We start from the raw sequence: 20345 nt of genomic DNA, 5'->3' as shown, positions 1-20345 counted from the left end.
TCGAGAATCACGGTTGAAAAAGAGGAAGGTAAAAATTTGCTCGACTCGAATCTAAGGTGTAATGATCCCACATCGACTAGGGAAAGGAATCCTGACTGCTTTATCACCTGTTGTGAGCGTCCCCTCACCTGACCGAGGCCTTTTGGAGGGGTGCTGGGTTTCTTGACCTGTGGGATTGGACTCTTCACTTGTTGTGGGCTATAACCCCACCTCCAGGAACAAAACCCACGGCCTTCTGGGTGGTTAACTGTAAGACAATATTGGTCAGGGGTGTTAGAGTTGGTATTAGAGCCGACTTCCGACCTTGGTGTGCCAGTGGTCCCCTAAGGGGGGTGGATTGTAATGATTCCACATCGGCTAGGGAGAGGAATTCTGACTGCTTTATCACCTGTTGTGAGTGTCCCCTCACCTGACCGAGGCCTTTTGGAAGGGTGCTGGGTTTCTTGACCTGCGGGATTGAGCTCTTCACTTGTTGTAGGCTATAACCCCACCTCCAGGAACAAAACCCATGGCCTTCTGGATGGTTAACTGTGGGACAATATTGGTCAGGGGTGTTAGCTAATGTACCCTTTCAACCTAATCTAAGTTAGTTAAGTGGTTTAGTAAAAAATTTTCTAATATAGCCCTCAAACTTATCTCATTTGAATACTTCAATATGAATGCAAATCTAAACCTAAAGAGAATATTGAGAGAGGCAAAATATCCCTTCAAAATTTAGTTCGTATCAATCGCATTAATTGCGAAATCCAAGAAAAATCCTTTTAAGGGGTCACGAGCATGCAAAAAATGAGACTCAAAGAAATAAAAATTATAATGTGTATATATAAGTATATACGATCAAAAAGAGGAAAATACAATATAACGAGTACGGAGGACTAAGACTTGTTGTCGCGCCCCATTTTTCACAATAAAAAAGTATTTACAAAAAAAATGTGTTTTTCATTTAAAAAATAAGTGAAAATGGGTCTAAAATAAGACTTTAAAAATACAACAGTTTGGACCCAAAATTCAATCTAAAAAGTTAAGAAAATGAGAGTCGCCACTTGGTATTAAGTTTACGTATACCAAGTCATCCAAAAATATTTTTGACCAAAAATAAAATAAAATAAAATAACCCTTTTTGATAACTCCAAATTTTTGAAAACAAGAGAAAATGAGTTCGAGAGTTACAGTTGAAAAAAGGGAAGGCAAATGTCTGATTAGCTCAAGCCTAAGGACCCCTTCAACTTAGGGTGTGTTTGATAAAATTGAAATTCAAAAACTGAAATCTGAAATATGAAATCTATAGTCTAAATCCATTGAACAAGGCCTTAGGGTCTTGTTTGATAACCCAATTCAGTACTTAAATTTAATAGATTCAGATCTTAATATATTCAGACTGTTTGATAACAAAAAATTGAATATGTGAATTAATTAAATGACATTGAATTTTCTAGGCAAAACTTGCTCTCAAAATTAAGTGATAAGTTATTCACTTATCACTGAATGTGATATGCACTCAAATATATTAGATTTAATACTTAACAATTTAATAATTTAATGGATTCAAATTTATCAAACGCAGCCTTAGTCTAAACTAATTGCAAGGTTTAGTCAAAATTCTCCTATTCTAATCCTTAAACTTATCGCATTCGAATGTTCCTATATGGATGTAAAACTAAACTTAAAGAAGATATCAAGAAGGACAAAATGTTCTTTCAAGTCACAGTTGAAGAAATGGAAGGCAAATGTCCGATTAACTTAAACCTGAGGACCCTTTCAATTTAGGGTGTGTTTGGTAAAACTGAAATTCGAAAACTGAAGCCTGAAAGCTGAAATCTGAAGTCTAAATCCATTAAACAAGGCCTCAGGGCCTTATTTGATAACTCAATTCAGTACTTAAATTTAATGGATTCAGATCTTAATATATTTAGACCGTTTGATAACAAAAAATTGAATATGTGAATTAATTAAGTGGCATTGAATTTCCTAGGCAAAACTTGATCCCAAAATTAAGTGATAATGTGAGGACCTAGAAAAAAATTTGTCAATTTACTTAGTCTAACTACATGGTACTTCATTTGTTTAGTCATCTACTTGTTTATTTATTGATTTGATAGTAACTTTGCCTTAATGCTTTTATTAAATTTTACATGTAAAAATTAGTATGTGGGGTAAAAATGAACTTTTTCCTTTTTAGTGGGGTGTGAAAGGAACTTTTGAAAAAAAAGGGAGTTTAGTGCAATAAGAAACTACTAGAAGTGACATGTCACCATAAGAGAGCTAAACTTCTTTCTTTGACCTTTGACTAAGTTTTTCTACCATTTAATCTTTCCTTTCTTGTCTTAAAACCAAACAAAACAAATTCAAGAGAAAGGGAGAGAGAGGGCCGAGAGCTAGGGAAAGAAAAGAGAGAAAAACTTCACCAAATTTTAGCTTCAATTTTGCTTGAATTTTGAGGGAAAAAGAAGAAGATAGCTTGGAGCTTCCATCAACCTTTGCTTGAGCTTGAAAAAGGGAGAAGATTTGGGAGATTAGATTGAGTTTCATGTTGGTTGGAAAATAAAAGAGGTAAAATGCTAGTTTAACCTTCTTTCTTTGTCTTATGTTGAAAATAGGGTTGATTGTTGGATAAAAACATGATTTGGTGGTGAATCTTGGTAGTTTTCAAGTTGATGATGCTTATCTTTCATACTTGAGTTCTAGGGTTTAATTATGCCTACGATTATGGTATGATTATGGTGGTTTCTTGTTGTGATTATAGCCACATATGTGTTTATGGTTATGTTGGAGATGAAACTTTATGGATTTGCTAAGTATGGTTGGTTGAACTTGGGACAATTAGTTGGAGGAAAGTTGGAAAACTTGGAAGAAAAATTTCTGGTCGCTGACCGAATGGAAGGGCTGAAGTTGCAGCCTAGATTTCAAAATTTTATCATGATTCTAGAATTGGTTTTGCTCAAAATACTTTATACTACTTTAATCTACAAGTGCGTGCTGAAATTTGATTAAAAACATGCATTTTAAGTATGTCTGGAAATTTTCTGCAGGAGACTCTTAGCAGTCTTGAGAAATCTGTCATATTTTGGTGTAGAAAAATCCAAATTGAGTTCTATTTATTGCCTTTAAAACTAGATTCAGAGTACTTTCTACCATGAAAATTTCAGAATTTTTCTCAATTCCTATGAATATCTATGATTTTCCAAAGTTGATTGAATTTCCGTTCCTATTCTGTCTTTCTACTGGATAAAGTAGCCGCTTGAGATTGGATTTTGACTGAATTGTGGACAGAATCTTGCAAAGGTGTCTTCTGAGAAATTGTAACCCTTTGAATCTATTTTCCAATGGTATAAAGTTTATAAATTTTGTACTTAAGAAGCTTGAGATATGATTTTTCAAATAGAGTCGCGCAAAACTGCAAAAAATTCTATTTTCTTAAAACTGTCCTTACTTTCACTTCCAACTTCAAGTTGGAGTTGTTGAACCATTTTGAGTTTGACTTTTCTTTTGGATTAATGTGACTTGGCATAGTGGATCTCATGGCACTTTATAAATGTGATTTTAGGACGTGGAGGTGAGGTCGGAAGTTCACATGAGGCAAACACTTGAACTTGTACCGTGGTGAGTGTTAAGTGCATGTTTCTTGATATCTTGATTTGAATGATACCACGTGTTATGTGTTGAATTCTGAATTTGATGAGACGAGGGTATACTTTATCACACTCGTCCTTCCCTTCTTGAATGATCTTGTACTCGATTGAACTTGATTGACTTGTACTTGTGTTTGTACTTGTGCTTGGCTTGTAAGTGCTGAACGGCAGCATGTATTACACTCAATCCGAGTGAGAGGTGCCTCTCATCCCATCTTAGTATTTTTTTATCCTGATTAAGTCGATTGGAGAGTTATCTCGTCGACCTTAGTGCTGAGCAGCAGCATATACCACACTCAATCTGAGTGGGAGGTGCGTCTCATCCCGTCTCGGTACCTCTATCTTGATTAAGTCGATTGGAGTGTTATCTTATCAACCATACTTGTTCTTGCTTGGGTATACTCGAGTATTACCACCACTATTTATATTTGGTGTTCAGGCCCGGTAGGGGGTGAAAAGGTAGATGGGGATTCGTGTCAAGTGAATTCTACGGACTTGTTATTTGCGTGGTTGACGGAGTGTCAACAAAAGAAAATGATATCCAAGATCGTGAAATGGCAAGTTTGTGAATTAGCTCCTGTATCCTTTTAATGAACGTGTTTTAGTTCTTTTGTGACTTTACGTGGAACTATTTTATTATTTGGTGCATGTGCCACTCGAGTTGAATTATGGTACTTGTTTTACTTGCTTGCTTGTTTTCTTGGCCTCACTGAGCGTTAGCTCATTCCTTTTAGTTTTTTTTTCCTTAGCAGGCGTTGGCAACATGGAAGTGGGGAAATAGACAGTTCGAGAGTTGGCGTCTAGCTTTAAGTAACTTGCCATCCTAGTTGTACTTGGTGATTTGATTAGACGACTTAGATTTTATCCGTTTGATTGTATGTATAAGTAGGGATAACTCGGAATATTGGATGGTCTGTAATGTTTAACCATGAAGTTTTGATACTTACTTTAAGGTTAATATTTTTGGAGTTTTGGAATTGTTATTATTCTTTGAGATTCATGAGTAAGTTTTGGTGAGAGTTGGATAGGTGGTCCGCCAAACTCTTGGGTACGCCCTAGGGGATGGTGGGGCTGTCACAGATAACCTATTCACTTATCACTGAATGTGATATGCACTTAAATATATTAGATTTAATATTTAACAATTCAATAATTTAATGTATTCAAACTTTAGATTTCAGATTTCAAACTTCAATTTTATCAAACGCAGCCTTAGTCTAAGTTAGTTGCAAGATTTAGTCAAAATTCTCCTAATCTAAACCTTAAACTTATCGCATTCGAATATTCCTATATGAATGTAAAACTAAACTTAAAGAAGATATCGAGAAGGACAAAATGTTCCTTCAAGATTTAATTGGTACCAACTGCATTAATTGCGAGACCCAAGAATAATCATTTGAAAGAATCATGAGTATGCAAAAATGAGATTCAAATAAATAAAAAAATGATAATGTATATATATAAGTATACATGATAAAAAAGAGGGGAATGCAACATAACGGGTACAGGAGATGAAAAACTCGTGATACAATTTTTCTTCTTAAAGAGGATCAGCAGGATGTTGAAATTAAAGAGTTATAATCACCCATTTTTATATTCGAAGGGTGACTTTTCTAACATAAGCAGACAAATGAACTGACTTATTTTTCTAATTTTCTAAATGAAATGCGAATCTAAATGATATGGCGCATGCATATAGGGATCAAGGGATAATATAAGAAGAAATATCATGCAAATGAAAAAAGTTGTCTAAAATAGGAAAAATGCACGAAAATCTAATGAATGATACACAAAAGATGAATTTAATGCCTAGATGACATAAGAATCTAGTATTGGACTAACTCATATTTAGAAATGCTCACTAGCGTTGGACTAGCAAGGAAGTGAGCTAGAGCCACAACTAGCATTGAACTAGTGTAGTGATGTTATGCGCTCATAATACATAATAAAACAAATAAAGTATGAATTAAAACAAGTAAATACATAAGAGCATATAAGAACACATAACACATAAGTATAATATTTATATTCAAAATTCTAAGAAAAAGGGGTAAAACACATAAATGCATAAGATACACACAAAACTTATCTATTACATCGACGAACCTAACTACAATCTAAAGGAGAAGTATGAGAAAATAAATCTATTATAACCTATCTATTACATTTATGGACCTAACTACAATCTAAAATCGAGAAATATAATAAAATAAATCTATCTATCCATCTATTACATTGGTCTATCTAATTACAATTTTTGTAATAAGAAAAAGAAAAATAATATTGCATACCTAGTACATCTTGAGTATTAAATACTCCCAAATAATTATAAAAACATAAATTAAATAAATATAAAAATGAATATGAATTTAATATAAATAAATAAATAAAAGAAAAACACATAAAAATATATAAACATATGGGAACACATAAGATCACATAATCAGAATTCAAAAGATAATAGGAGTACCTCCCTTTTGAATAGTAATTAAATGAGGGAATGTTGTCCTACTCATAATAAAAAAACCAACAAAAGAATCAAAACACCAATTTAATTGAAAACACTTTAAAAGAGAACATAAACATATACTAAAATCACCTTATTATTCCAAAAAATGTAAATAAACTTAAAACACCTAAAATTTACAAATGAAATACATTTAATGTGACGCCCCCACCTCCCCCTAGGGCGTACCCTAGGGTTTGGCGGACCGTCTGCCCAAGTCTCGCCAGGACTCGTTCACTCTTAACAAATAAAATAGGGTATAACCTCAAGAATAAGTGAAATAACAGTTCCCAAACTTGGAACGTATACTTGCATTCATTTCTATCTCAAACATTCATACAATCCCAAATATAACAAAAGTTGTGAATTTCAGATACATTCAACCCTAACCGAGCACTAGCACGAGTACAATCGTAAAATTAAAAAAACTAGACTATGCTAACCTGTATCAGTTTCACGCCCTCGCTCATATCCCCAGTAAGGAAAACAAAAACTGAAGGAATGAGCTAAAAGCCTAGTGAGGTTCCCAAACAAGTAATCAAACAATTTAAACAAGGACATTGTTCATTGAAGAATAATTAATCGAGAAAACATTCACAATATAATAGCAATGAGAACACACTCATTAAAAGGATACATGCTTACGTGGAACCTGTCGCGCCCCATTTTTTGCAATGGAAAAATAAGAATAAAAGGTATTTATAAAAGATATGATTTTCATTTAAAAATAAGTGAAAAGGACCTAAAATGGGACTTTTAAAAAAAATGCGACAATTTGGGTCCAAAATTTAGTCTAAAAGGGTTTTTAAGAAAAAAATAGGAGTCGCCACTTGGTATTGAGTTTTGGTGTACCAAGTCACCCCAAAAAATATTTTTGACAAAAATAAAATAAAACAAAACCCTTTTTGACAACTCCAGGTCTTTATAAAAAAACAGAGAAAATGGGTTCGGGAGTCACGATTGAAGAAAGGGAAGGCAAATGTTCGATTAACTCAAACCTAAGGCACCCTTTCAACCTAGTCGAAGCTAGTTGCGAGGTTTAGTCAAAATTTTCCTAATCTAACCTTTAATTTTATCACATTTGGATGTTTCCTACATGGATGCAAATCTAAATTTATAAAATATCGAAAGGGACAAAATGCTCATTCAAGGGTTTAATTGAACCAATCGCATTAATTGCGAAGGCCAAAATACTTTCTTGAAAGGGTCACGAGTATGCAAATGATGAAAAAGAAAAGTAAAGTAAAGAAAAGAAATTAAATTATATACATAGATATAAGTGATTAAAGAAAAAGAGAATGCAACATAAAGGGTAAGGGAGGCAAAAACTCGTGACATAATTTTCTTATACAGGGATTAATGGGGTATTTAAACTAAAGAGTTATAATCATCCATTTTCCATGTTTGCAAAATAATTCCCCTAATATGAGCAAGCAAATGAACCTACTTATCATACAATTTCTTAAATGAAATGCAATCCTAAGTGATATGATTAACACATATAGAGGATAGGCGATAATATAATAGGGAATATCATGCAAATGAGAAAAGATCCTAAAAATGAAAATATACATGAAAATGTAGTGAATTATCACACAAAGATGAATCTAGCGTAGGACGGCCTAAAGGGTCTAGCATTGGACTAGCCCATTTCTAAAAATCCTTACTAGCGTTGAACTAGCAAGTAAATAGAGGGAGAAGCCACAACTAGCGTTGGACTAGTGTGGTGACGTCATGCATTAATAGTACATAGTAAAACAAATAAAGCATAAATTAAAACAAATAAACACATAAGAGCACGTAGCACATAATACGTAAACATAATATCTAGAGGCAAAAATCCTAAGGAAAGCGGGTAAAACACATAACACGTAAGCCACATAAACACACAACCTATCTATTACATCGGGGAGCCTAACTACAATCTAAAAGGGGAAAATAAAATAAAACAAATGTAGTTATCCTATCTATTACATTTTTGAGGTAATTAATTGCCTCTCAAATAATTATAAGAATTAACTAAATAAATATAAGCAAATTGGATGAACATTTAAATTAAATGAATAAAGTATACAAAAATATATAAACACATAGGAACACGTAGTAGCACATAAGAGCACGTAATTGACATTGAAATAATAATAGAAGTACCTCCCTTTTGAAGTGGTGACTAGATGGAGTCAAATTGCCCTATTTATACTCAAAATGAACAAAAAAATCATGGCACCAATTTAATTGAAAATAATAATAATAATGATGAAAATACTAAATTCACCTTAACATGTCAAATGTAAAGAAATTTAAGAACATCTAAAATTACAAGTTAAATATACTCAAGAGTAATATAATTAGCTATTAAAGAAAAGAAACAATTATAATAAAGAAAGTCAAAATTCACAGGGATTGAATTACAAAATTGAAAAACTTTTGGGGACATAAATTATATTTTTCCAAAGTTCAGAGGTCAAAATTAAATGAAAGATAAAATTCAAGGACCAAAGTGCAATTAATTTAAGGAATAAGTGAAACAAATTTAAAATGTTCTGGGCCGTAGTAAAATTACTCCAAAGATCAGGAGTTAAAGTGCAAATTCACTAGCAGATCTTCTTAAGAAAATAGGCCACCGGGCCATTCTCTATTTTTCTTTGGGCCACGACCATCCGGCCCAATTGAAGTCCAGGCTAAAATAACCAGGCTAGCTCCTTTTTTATCACTCAAACCCAACCAAAAATGAAGCATGGGCTCCAACCTCCTAACCCAATCGAAATCCAAAGGAAATAAACAAAGATCCATTCCCAAAACCCAATCAAAACAATCATCAGCCCAACAGAATAAAAACATTAGCCCAACCATTTCTTTTCCTTCTCTTTCTTTTCTTTCTTCTTCCTCCACTCCCCATCCGTTTCTTTTTCTTCTTCTTCGGCCAACTGAAGAAGCTTCAGCTGGTGGCCATGGCAGCTGTCGCCGCCGGACCGTCGCCGGCCATCGGCGACTTTTCCGGTCGCCAAAATTTCTCAAAATACACCTCCCCACTCCATTTTTCGCGTAGATTCCAATTCCGGAGTTAGTTTTTACAAAAAATGAGCCGAAAGTGGTCAAAATGCCAAGAAATCAGTTCAGTTTTTATTTTTTTTAAAACCCTCAAATCTTCACCAAAAATCATAAAAATTATGCCAAAACCCTCCTTATAACTTCTACAATACAACTATAATCTTAGTTTGACAAGTAAACAACAACAAAAGGATGCATTACATCAAAACAGCCCCAAAAATGAAGAAAATTATTCTAATGCTTTTAAGGCTCAAAAACTCCAAAATTTTGGATAACCAAGCATTTTCGGATCTACACTATTAGATGGTCATCTATGTTAGCAAAACATACACACCAAATTCACTCCTTTAATTCGTTTTTCATTTTGGCATTTTGTCAAATATTTAGCATACATATAGAAATATTACTTCTCTTTCTTCAACTTTGCTCAAGCCATTTCCCAAATTTTGAACAACACAACAACAACAATAAAAGACAGCAAAAGCCACAAAATTAAACGATAAAATGTGGGGTTGGCATGGTTAATAAAGCTGGAAAAATACCTCCACTCCCACAAGAGCTTCTTCGGCCAAAATTTTACGATAAAATGTGGGGTTGGCATGGTTAATAAAGCTGGAAAAATACCTCCACTCCCGCAAGAGCTTCTTTGGTCAAAATTTTGAAGGAATTTCAGCACCTCGCACTCCAATTTCTTGTTGTCTTCATTTCCTTCCTTCACCTTTCTTTGCTCCGAGGACAGATGCATGTGAGATTGAGACAACCAGAGATGGAGCCGAGAGAAAATTGAGGGAGATTTTTCTTCTTCTCTGTTTTTTTTTTGTTCTTTTGAGGGAGAGAGCCGAGAGGGATGGAGATTTTCTTTTTTTTTTTCTTTGTGGCTTCTCCGTTGTTAGCAAAAGAAAAGACCGAGAGTTTGTATTGGGAGCTGGAGAGTTCTCTTTTTTTCCTCTTTCTTGTCTCCAGAAGAGAGACCCGAGAGGGAGTGATGAGTTTTTTTTTTTTTTGGGGTCTTGTCTGTTGAGAGACCAGAGAGAGCCGAGAGATGTATTGACTTGGAGTGTTAAGTTGGGCCAAAATGATGGTTTTTCTTCCAAATGACAAGAAATATGCATGGGCTACCAATGATGAATTTTTTACCAAAATAGGAAGAAATGTTCATGAGGATGGAGTGTAGAAATGGGTTAATAGTGGTTTTGGTGAAACAAAAATGATTAGAATGATTTTTTATTTTCTTCTTTTTTTTTTCATTTTTGTTTTTGTTGTTTTTGTTTTCTTTTTCCTAACATAAACCTACAAAAATGAGAAAAATACACATTAAAATGTAAGAAAATAAATAACTCATTAAATAGAAAAAATTCGCTAAAATATTAAAGATTGACAAAAATTTGGTGTCTACAGAACCATTCATTCATTTATTCGCCAATCATTTTTCTTATCCCTCCAATTATTAGAAAAACATTTGCAAGTGAAAACTCCTCTAGTGTTCTTGACATTCATTCATTGATTTCATTTCCCGCCACTAGCCAATTTACTGGCCAGTTTTCCACCAACCTTCATGGTCATACTCGAGTATACCAAAACACTGTCCCAGGGTCACCAGCTGCCCGATTGAGTCCGCTTCTGGTTCGAGTCGACTGGAAACGAAGGGCAATGGTCCAACTCAGCCAAAAGGCTTACATCCATACACAAGTAGCATTCAATCATCAAAAATCCATTTTTGCTTGGGTCGAGTGCGATAAAGTACATACTCGCCCATCAAAAATCTATTTAACAGGTATTGGAAAGCATTTAACACTCAACCAAATATTCACAACAAGTACACAATCATTTAATACACAAACATGCAAGAAACACTCACCAATATGAGCAAGAGATATGTCAAAAGTTTCCTTCGGGTTGTACTCCGGATCACCAAAGAAACTTAGATCAGTCCAAATAAGATATCATGGTTCAACCAATCAAAATTTAGACGAACCATCAAAAATCCAGAAATTACTAGTGCAAATATGAAAATACAGTTTTAGAGTGAATAATAACATTTGAACTTCCAAATCATGAAAAATTTTGAGTCATTCTCAAATTCAAACATAACGAAAGAAAATTCCAAAAATCAGTAATTGAAAGAACAACCAATCCCAAATTAAAGTGAGCAAATGTAATTCAAAGTTATCGAGATAAAACTAACACTTTTCATCTTAGTTGATACCAAATCTTGGTTAAAAACAACTCGGATACTACTATTGAAATGCATTCAAGGATACATATGTAACTTAAGATCCAACTAACTCTAAAATCAAACCTTACATCTCACTAATATTCATAAGAGCAAGTAATAGAAATTTGGACAACATTTCCCCTATTTTCTTACTTTCCCATCCAAGTCCAACTTGGATTCATAAGCCAACAACCCTCCAATCCAACCACAAGTGATAACCAACAACATTCATCTATTCAAGGCCTCAAAACCAACCAAACAAGCCAAATAATAACTTATCACCATGGACCAAAGCTGGAAACTAGTTTAAAGAAGAACTGATAAATGGCAGTTTTGTCATCCTTCGGTGTTTTGGTCATAACTGGAGCTAGCTATATCGGACCAAGGTAAATTTTATGGAGTTTCAAAGCCAAGACATAGACCTATATTTCCTATGAAGACATCAACACCCAGTTCTCGCATTTTCAGGGTCAAAAGTGAACGGTCAGACACACATGAAAACAAGTCAGGAATATTAGAGTTTTTGTGCAGTCAGAAGTGCTCTGGCCAAATCCTAAGCTACAATGATCCAATTGATCTGAAATTTTGCAGGAAGAAAGTTTACTCAAATCCCTATAACTGTCATGTTTTGATCAAGAACTGATTTGGCCTTTATCATGGACGAATATGCAGATCAGTTTGGTTCCAAAAACAGGGTAGAATCACTATAAATGCTGGAAATTCAACTTTTACCCTAAAAAGTCACAACCAAACCATTAATCCCTTCACCAAATCCATATCCTAGCTCAATAACATCACTTACTAGGTAAAAAATAATAACCAAAGCTGAAAAATGCAAACCCTAGCTAAATATGCCACTATACCATCAAAAACTAAACAATCAACCATAGCAAGCCAAGTTTAAAAGCTTCTATACCAACTTAGCAAGATTAAGCAAGAGGAAAGGAAGTGTAAACCTTATACCTTCCAAAAGTCTCTTGAAAGTGAAGAACCAACCATTATTTTTCAAAAATTTCACCACACCAAGCTTTCCAATCACCAAGAGGTAAGTTTAATCGGTTTGGTCTTGTTGATTTCACTCAAACAAGGCTTGATTCAAGGTTGGAGTTGCAAGCTTTCTCCTCTCTTTTTCTCCTCACTAGGTTTGGCCAACAAGGAAGAAAAATGGAAGAAAATGGAGCCAAGAAAAAGATAAGAAGGAAAGAAAATTGCTTGGTCAAAGTTTCCTAGGCTTCCAACAAGTGTCACCACAAGAATAATTCTTATTTTTCTTTCATTTCTCCCTCTCTTTTAGTCAAGAATTTCGGCTGCCTTGAGGGATATTTTGCTCAATTAATAATAAGGAGATTAAGGTAATAAAATAATGTTCAAATGGTGCGCTCAATCGGTAGCAAACGATGCACGTCGGTTCAAGCCGATTTTCCTTAACTCGCGCGTACTAGTGTTTTAATTTATGACTTACTAACTTATTAATAGCACTTCTAATCACACACTTCCTCTTATATAAAACTCACTCTTAACGACCAAATTTAATACACCCACTTTACCAATTAATCACACTACCAAAATACACCAAAACCCTAACTTACTCTAAGAAAAGTAAAAGTAAAACTCTTAGCTCAACTAATGAAATCACCATAAAATTTAGGGCTAGTAAGTAGTTAAATAATCAAGTAAAGAAACATAGAAGGAAATATAAATTAATTTTTCAAAAATGGGAGGAAATTCTAAAGGAATTTTCGGGTCCTCACATTTAAATGAAGTATAATAGCAATTAAAGAAGAGACACAATTGTAATTAAGAAATAAAAAACTGTTAGGGACTAAATTATAAAAAGAGTGAATGGCTGAAATGGTCACTTAACTATTCAAAATGGCACCTTTTGTTAATCAAACTTTTTTTATGGCAAAAAAAGTGACTAAACTCACGTAAACGCACCAGCGGAGTCATTTTACTAAATGTTAGCTGTAAATCATCCGATTACAAGGCATTCATTCGTGGAGGAATATTTTTGAGGGGGCAAAAATGTCCAACAAAATATAACAAACCTATTCCTTCCATTTCGGCCATTCACTCTCTCTTTTCTTCAGTTCTCTCAAGAAAGAAAAGAAAGGGGAAAAAAAGTGAGATGTAAAGAGAGAATGGCCTGAACAAGCTTATTATTATGATGAAAAAGGTAATGATCAAGTATATTTATGGCCCAAACCATTATAATGCCATATACCTGGAGGATCTGGATTCTTGAGCTTATCTGATGGTCTGAACAAGCGCAGCAGTAGCAAGAGCTTCAACGCTTTGATTTTTGAAGCAAGTAGCAGAAGAACAATTCCTAAAAAGCTGAAAAGCATGATCAAATATATCATAATCAAGCCCCCAATGTTGAAGCCACATCAATAATCTGCAAATACGCCCTCAAATTAGCCACAACCATTGAAGGCCCAGAAGAATTCTACCCGGAAAAAGAAGAAGAAAAGGAGGACGGCGACGTCATTTCCAGGACTCTTTCCATCTCAGCTAGGTGGCCGGCGAAGGAAATCGAAGACTGATCAAATAATGGGTATGGCTCGAGAGACCACGTTGAGAAAGCAGCGATGAAGCCTGTGGGCTTAAAGGGGTCATCGTCGTTGGAGTTGGGGTCAGTGGTGGCAGGGACAGGGAGAGTGGAGAGGTCGGTAGTGACGAGACAGAAAGCAGAGTCTTGAGTGCGAATGTGGAAGAGGTGGTGGGATTGGCTTTGGATTTCCCCTACTACCTGGCCGTAGGAGGTGCACTCGGTTATTGACTGGTCGCTTGACGTGGTGGTGCACTGCCCCTGTGCCGCTGAGCAGTATGGGCACCGCATTTTTGGTTTTGTTCGTTTATTTTAATTATTTGGGTAGTTTCTTTGTGCTGTTATGTTGGCCTTTTGTTGTGCTACAAGGGATCAGACACCGGGTCAAATTGGAAAGTGGAGGTGTTCGCAATCAGGAAACTTCATCGGAGAAGATGAAGCGAATCTCGGTCGATTGGTTAACTTTGGGGACGAAACAATCTACGAGTTCACTTGTCCCAATAATCTTTTGGACATTTTTGCCCATATCAGAATATTCGTTCAACTCAATACCCTTGTAACCGGATGATTTATCGTTAAAATTCGGTAAAATGACTCCGCTGGCGTGTTTATGTGAGTTTAGTGACTTTTTTGGCCACAAAAGAAGTTTGATGACCAACCGGTGCCATTTTAAATAGTTGAGTGACCATCTGGGCAATTCACTCTTATAAAAATCAAAAGTTTTTGGGATCAAATTATAATTCTTTTTAAATTGAAAAATTATTTCTGATTTAAGAAAAATATGAAGAAACAAATTGGGTCATCATTTTTTTAGTGTTTGGGCCGCACTACTCTAATCCAATAGAAAGATGCAAGCCATTTTCACATAAAAATAAACAAACCCAATTGAAAATTTAAACAAACCCCAAATAATAAACATATCTAAACTAAATGACAAAACCCAACCACAAGCCCAACAAAAAACAAACAACAGCCCAAGCAAATTTTAAAAAAACAATTCCACGTTTTTTCTTCCTTTTTCTTTCTTTCTTTTCTTTCTCCGTCAGCTCCGACCAGACCAAGCTTCTCGCCGGTGACCATAGCGGATGCCGACAGCAGCGCTACTGCTCGCCGGCGAGTTTTTCGATCACCAAAATTCTCCAAAATACACCTTCCCGATCAATTTTTTGCATAGAGCTCATTCTGGATTTGGTTTTTCACAAAAATACAACGAAAATGGGTCAAATATAGCCATGTTTTATTTTTTAAAAATCACTCAAATCAACACTAAAATTCACAATACCTATATAAAAACAACCCTTACAGATTCTAGAGTGCAACTATGGTCTTAGTGTGACAAAAAAAAAACAACAAAAAAATGATAAATTAAAGTAAAAACAGCCCAAAATGAAGAAAGCTATTATGCTGCTTTTAAGGCTCAAAAACTCCTAAAATTTGAATAACAAAACATTTTCCAGGCCTTGTTCTAACGATAATTGTCTATTTTAACAAACTATATACATAAAATTTACTATTTCAATTTGATTATTCATTTTGGCATTTTTTCAAACATGTGGTAGACATCATTTTGGCTCACATGCTTCATGAAATTTGGGCAGATTTGAATCTCAGAAATTTTTGCCAATATTCATTGATCATTTTCCAGGTTGAACAAAATAAAAATGGACAAAAGGAATTCACATAGTCAAGAAAAATACTCATAAAACAGTCAAGCAAGGAGTCCACTTCCAAAGCTAGAAAAAGCAAAAGAAAAGGAAACTAAGGAAACTTCACCACGTTTTGATCAAAGGTGATGATGATGTCAATTTCCATAGCAACTATAGCAGCAACAATCATTCTTCCTCTAGTCCTTTGCCATCTCTCTTTTATTTGACATATGAGGGAAGGTAGAGGGTGCCGAGAGCTAGGGCAGAGAATTTTTTTTTTTGTGTGTAGGTGTGTGTCTGTGTTTTTATGTCTGAGGGAGGAAAGGAAAGAAAAATGAATTGATGTGTGTGCTTGTGTTGCTTGTGATGAATGAGAGAGGGCCGAGAGTGGTGTGTGTGTTTTTTGGTGGAATGGATGTGTGGGGTAGTTGTAGTGAAGTTTGTTGAGACAAAATGGGAAAAGGAAGGAAAGGGCCAAGAGAGATGGACTTTTTTAGTGTGCGTCTTGTGAAAATTGAGAGAGAGTTGAGGTAGAGGGGAATTAGTGGTGGGTGTGTGCAAGTGAGAATATTTTTTAGAAAGAGGGAGAGAGATGGTCAAGAATTGTGAGGGAGTTGTTGGAGTCGTTGTTGTGTGTAGTGTTTTTGGTCAAGACTAGGAGGCACAAACCGCGCGATGCGCGGTGATAAATATTTTTTATGCCCATGCCTGCAAGTTCATAGCTAAGGAAGAACTAACGATGAAATAACTTAATAGAGAAGAGGTTCACAAGAAAGCAACATGCGCTAACCACAATCAAATTACATTATAATTTTAGAAACAGAATAAATTTTATAATGCCACAGATACATATTTTCAATTCGTTTTTATTAAGGACAACAGCAGCAAAAGAATTGCTGGATTGAGGAAGAAAAACAGGCATTTCGCCTTCTTCGAGAGAATGATCAGCCACAAATTTCAGTTTTGATGGAAATTCTTTTTTATCATTTCAATGACATAAATTTTGCTCTCATTCTGCAATACAATCGTTGGAGTTGTGTTTTCCTCAAGGGAACAATCAGCAGACTTTGAAACTTCCTACAAGCAACAAATTTATGAAAAGTTTCAATTAGATCACAATAAAGTTCTAATGCCGAGAATTTAAAATACAACATATAGATACGTATCCAACAATACTTACACACAAGAGTATAAAACTGATAAAAAACAATTAAGAATCATGCAATCATGGCTAAGAAAGGGATTTATAGATGATGTAATTGTCTTGGAAAGTGTTTGCTGATCCATGCATTGTGCAGTCAAACAAAGAGATGAAAAATTCTCTCCTAGAATGGATAGCAAAGTCTATATGTAATGGCGTGCAATCTCAGTAACTTTTTTTTGGTAAAAGTAGGATAGAAAGAAGTCTAAACCATGCATGTAAGAATATTACATGTGTGAGGATTTGCAAATTCCTTATATATTTCTTGAAAATTTTCTTTTATTTGAAAATTATTTGGAAAATACTATTCTATACCATCTTACTACTCAATCACCCTAGAAAAAGTGCCAATGATCATAGGAAATTAGGGTTTTCCTTTCCGATTTCAATTCGAAGTGAAATAGGGTTTTTCGTGTACCCGTAGTGTAATTATCCGGTATGGAGTAAGGATCAAATTTGGTGCTTAAAAGTGACTTTTAGGTGAGAAATAATATGTTATTAGAAGCTATGATATAAAGTTGGTGAATAGGAAGTAAAAACCCTAGTACGTGTAATTTAAGGAAAACGGTTAGAACTGACGTGTACCGTTCGTTACCGAGTGAGTGCACCGATTAAACCCTACTTTATTTCTTTAATCTCCTCATTTTATTTTGACTAATTAACCCTCAAAATATCTTATACATGAGTCACCATGGTGGGCCAAAGGAAGAAGGAAGAAAACTCTAGAAAGGACACATGTCAAGCCCTTATTGGAAGGAGCTTTGACTAATTTGTATCAACCATCATAAAACAAGAATTTAACCAAATCTTCTCCATTTCTTCATCACCTTGGCCGAAAATAGAGAGAAAAAAAGGGGAGAGAAACTTCATCTTCATCAACTAAATTTCTTGCCTAATCTTAAACTCCAACCATAAATCTTGTGAATCACTTCACCAAAACTACTCTTTAGGGAAGATTAGAGCTTTGTATGGCAAGATTTTGAAGGAAAGGTTGTGGTCTTCTCCTACAAGCATCCTAGGAAGGTATCATGGCTTTTCACCCTTTTCTTTTTCCCAATTTTGGTTAAATATGGCTAGAAGCTTTTAATTTTGAGTTACAACGGTTAATTAGTGAGTTTTGTTGGAGTTGGGGGGATGATTAGCTAGGGTTTCATTTTCAGCTTTGATTATGATCATATATCCTTTAATTGATGTTACGAAATTGCTAGTTGGAGGTTTTGATGATTTAAACCTAACAAACATGAAATTCTAGTAACAAAGTTCTAATTCCAGGTTTAAATTCTCACAAAACACCATTCTGCCCGTTTTTGTTTCATCATGATAGAGGCAGAATTAGACTTCATATAAAACATGAAAGTTGTAGATAATGATGTTTTATAGTTTCCTACAAAATTTCAAGTCAATCGGAGCAACGTAGCCTGTGAAAAGACTGAAATACCCCTACTGCCCTGTTTCTGTCCGAAAATGAAAATCAGCCTCTGTAAGTGGTTAGTTTGACCAGGAATATTACCGAATTGGTTGATGATGTCTTCTTAAGAATTATAACCTTATATCTTACTTTCAAATGGCTTTGGAATTACCTGAATTGGAGTTGTGTGTGCTGAGATATGAGTGAATAAAGCAGGACTGCTAGTTGATTTTCGCAGCGAATTTCGAACTGGAAAATATGGAGTTGTTTTGGTAAATTTGACCTAGTTAGGGTGAGAACTGGACTGAGTGATCTTCATGAAAGTTGTAGGTATTTGTCTTAGCATTTCAACACTTCTAAGAACGCCTTAAACGGACTTTGGTAGCCTGCGATATGGCCATTTAAATGTAGTATGGTTAATTAGCCGATTAGTTGGAACTTGGTTCCGGGAATTGGGAATTTGACTAGGTTACACTGGAATTTGTACTAAGTGGTCTTCATCAAAATTGTAGCCCTCTGTCTTAGCTTCGAAACGGTATAAATTACATCCCAATCCGATAAGCGTAGCTTCGGATGTGTCCGTTACGCAAAACCCGTCAAATCTATCTTTTGTTAAACTTCATTTCTGCACATGTTGTTAGCTTGATTTTTGTACTTATATGACTTTGAGCCTATGGAATGGCTATTGAAATGAGATGATATTGTGTGTGACTTTGGGATTGATTGAGGAAAACAATGAAGCCATAAATGGCTGAAAAAATAGGTAAATACAAAGGGCGTGCTGCCCAAATTTTCGCTCGAGGGCTAAGTTTCTATTTGAATTTGTATATTTTCGTTTGGCAAATACTATGACCATTTTCCATCTTAAAACATGATCCTTCTTCAATTGGGAACTCCAAATGTTTACTTACGCTTACCAAATAAAAAGGAGTGGTTTAGGGTTTTCTTGGGTATTTTGTCCTCCCTTTTACATGAATTTCATTAAGACATTTAGTCTATAATATCTACTTGAATATGAGATGATTTTGAACCATATAAACGATCCCGAAAATAGTATTTCTTAGCCTATCTAGTTGGATTCCGACTTGTCTTTGGTTCAAGTGTTTCCATTGGAAAATTTTATAACCCTTTTGAGTTGGGTTTTACGTTTCGACTATGAAACCCTAGTTATTTTTGTTCACGGGTCCAAATGTCCTCGTTTCACTTTAAAGTCTTTTATACGCTCTACTCATCAATTGTCGAGTTCTTTGATTTCACCTAATTGTTTGTGTTAGATGAGCTGTAATATTCTTTTTTGTTTAATCTTAGGTTTTCTTGGTGACTAAAGATAATATCTGGAAGGATATTTTGCACGTTGTTTTGCGTATATAGGCGAGTGTTTCTTGTTTGTTATATTTCCTTGACTTATTGGTTTGTTATTATTGATTGATAATGTGTTAAGTGCTTTCAATGAGTGTTAAAACGAGTTTTCTAGGCGAGTGTGAACTTTATCGCACTCGACCTAAATAAATGTGAAATTTTCAATGATTAAATGATTAAATGCTAGTTGCGCATGAATGTAAGCCGTTTGGCTGAACTGGGCCCTGCCCTTAGTTACCGATCGACTCGAGCCAGAAGCGGACTTGGTCGGGCGATATGGTGACCCTGGGTGTGAACGTTGGTATACTCGAGTATTACCTTGTAGGTTGGTAGAGCCTGGCCAACGTCCAAGAGGGGGTGAATGAAATGAACGATCGAACGAGGGGTTTACTTACAAAAATGCATTTTCAAATGATTGGAGGAATAAGGGGAATGACAGGAAAACGAACGAACAAATGGCTCCCTGTGAGCCCGTATCCTTTTAATGTATGTGTTATTATCGCTTTCCATTGTAAATGTTTCTTGAATTATTGATTATCGATGGTTAATGTATTGGCTTTGTTGTTGAATATGTGTTCGGAACCTCAATGAACTTTTAGCTCACCCCCTTTAGTTTTGTTTTCCTTAACAGGGGGATGCGAGCAAGGACGAGAGCCCAGTGTGGGTTAGCCTAGTCTAGTTTTGTGTTTTGTAATGGTTCTCGCCCTAGTGCTTGGCATGGACTGGATGTATGACGAATTGAGAACCTTTGTATATTCGATATTTGTACTTCCTTTTGA

At 35.1% G+C, this 20345-nt stretch overlaps 1 pseudogene; it reads right to left on the bottom strand.

Annotated features, from left to right (window-relative positions):
- Window positions 1–13609: 13609 nt before the first annotated feature.
- On the bottom strand, window positions 13610–14243 carry LOC113780428 (annotated as a pseudogene).
- Between the last annotated feature and the right edge of the window lie 6102 nt (window positions 14244–20345).

Source organism: Coffea eugenioides, chromosome 8 (assembly GCF_003713205.1).
Source record: "Coffea eugenioides isolate CCC68of chromosome 8, Ceug_1.0, whole genome shotgun sequence".
Taxonomy (NCBI): Eukaryota; Viridiplantae; Streptophyta; class Magnoliopsida; order Gentianales; family Rubiaceae; genus Coffea; species Coffea eugenioides.
This window is presented reverse-complemented; position numbering and strand designations above follow the sequence as displayed.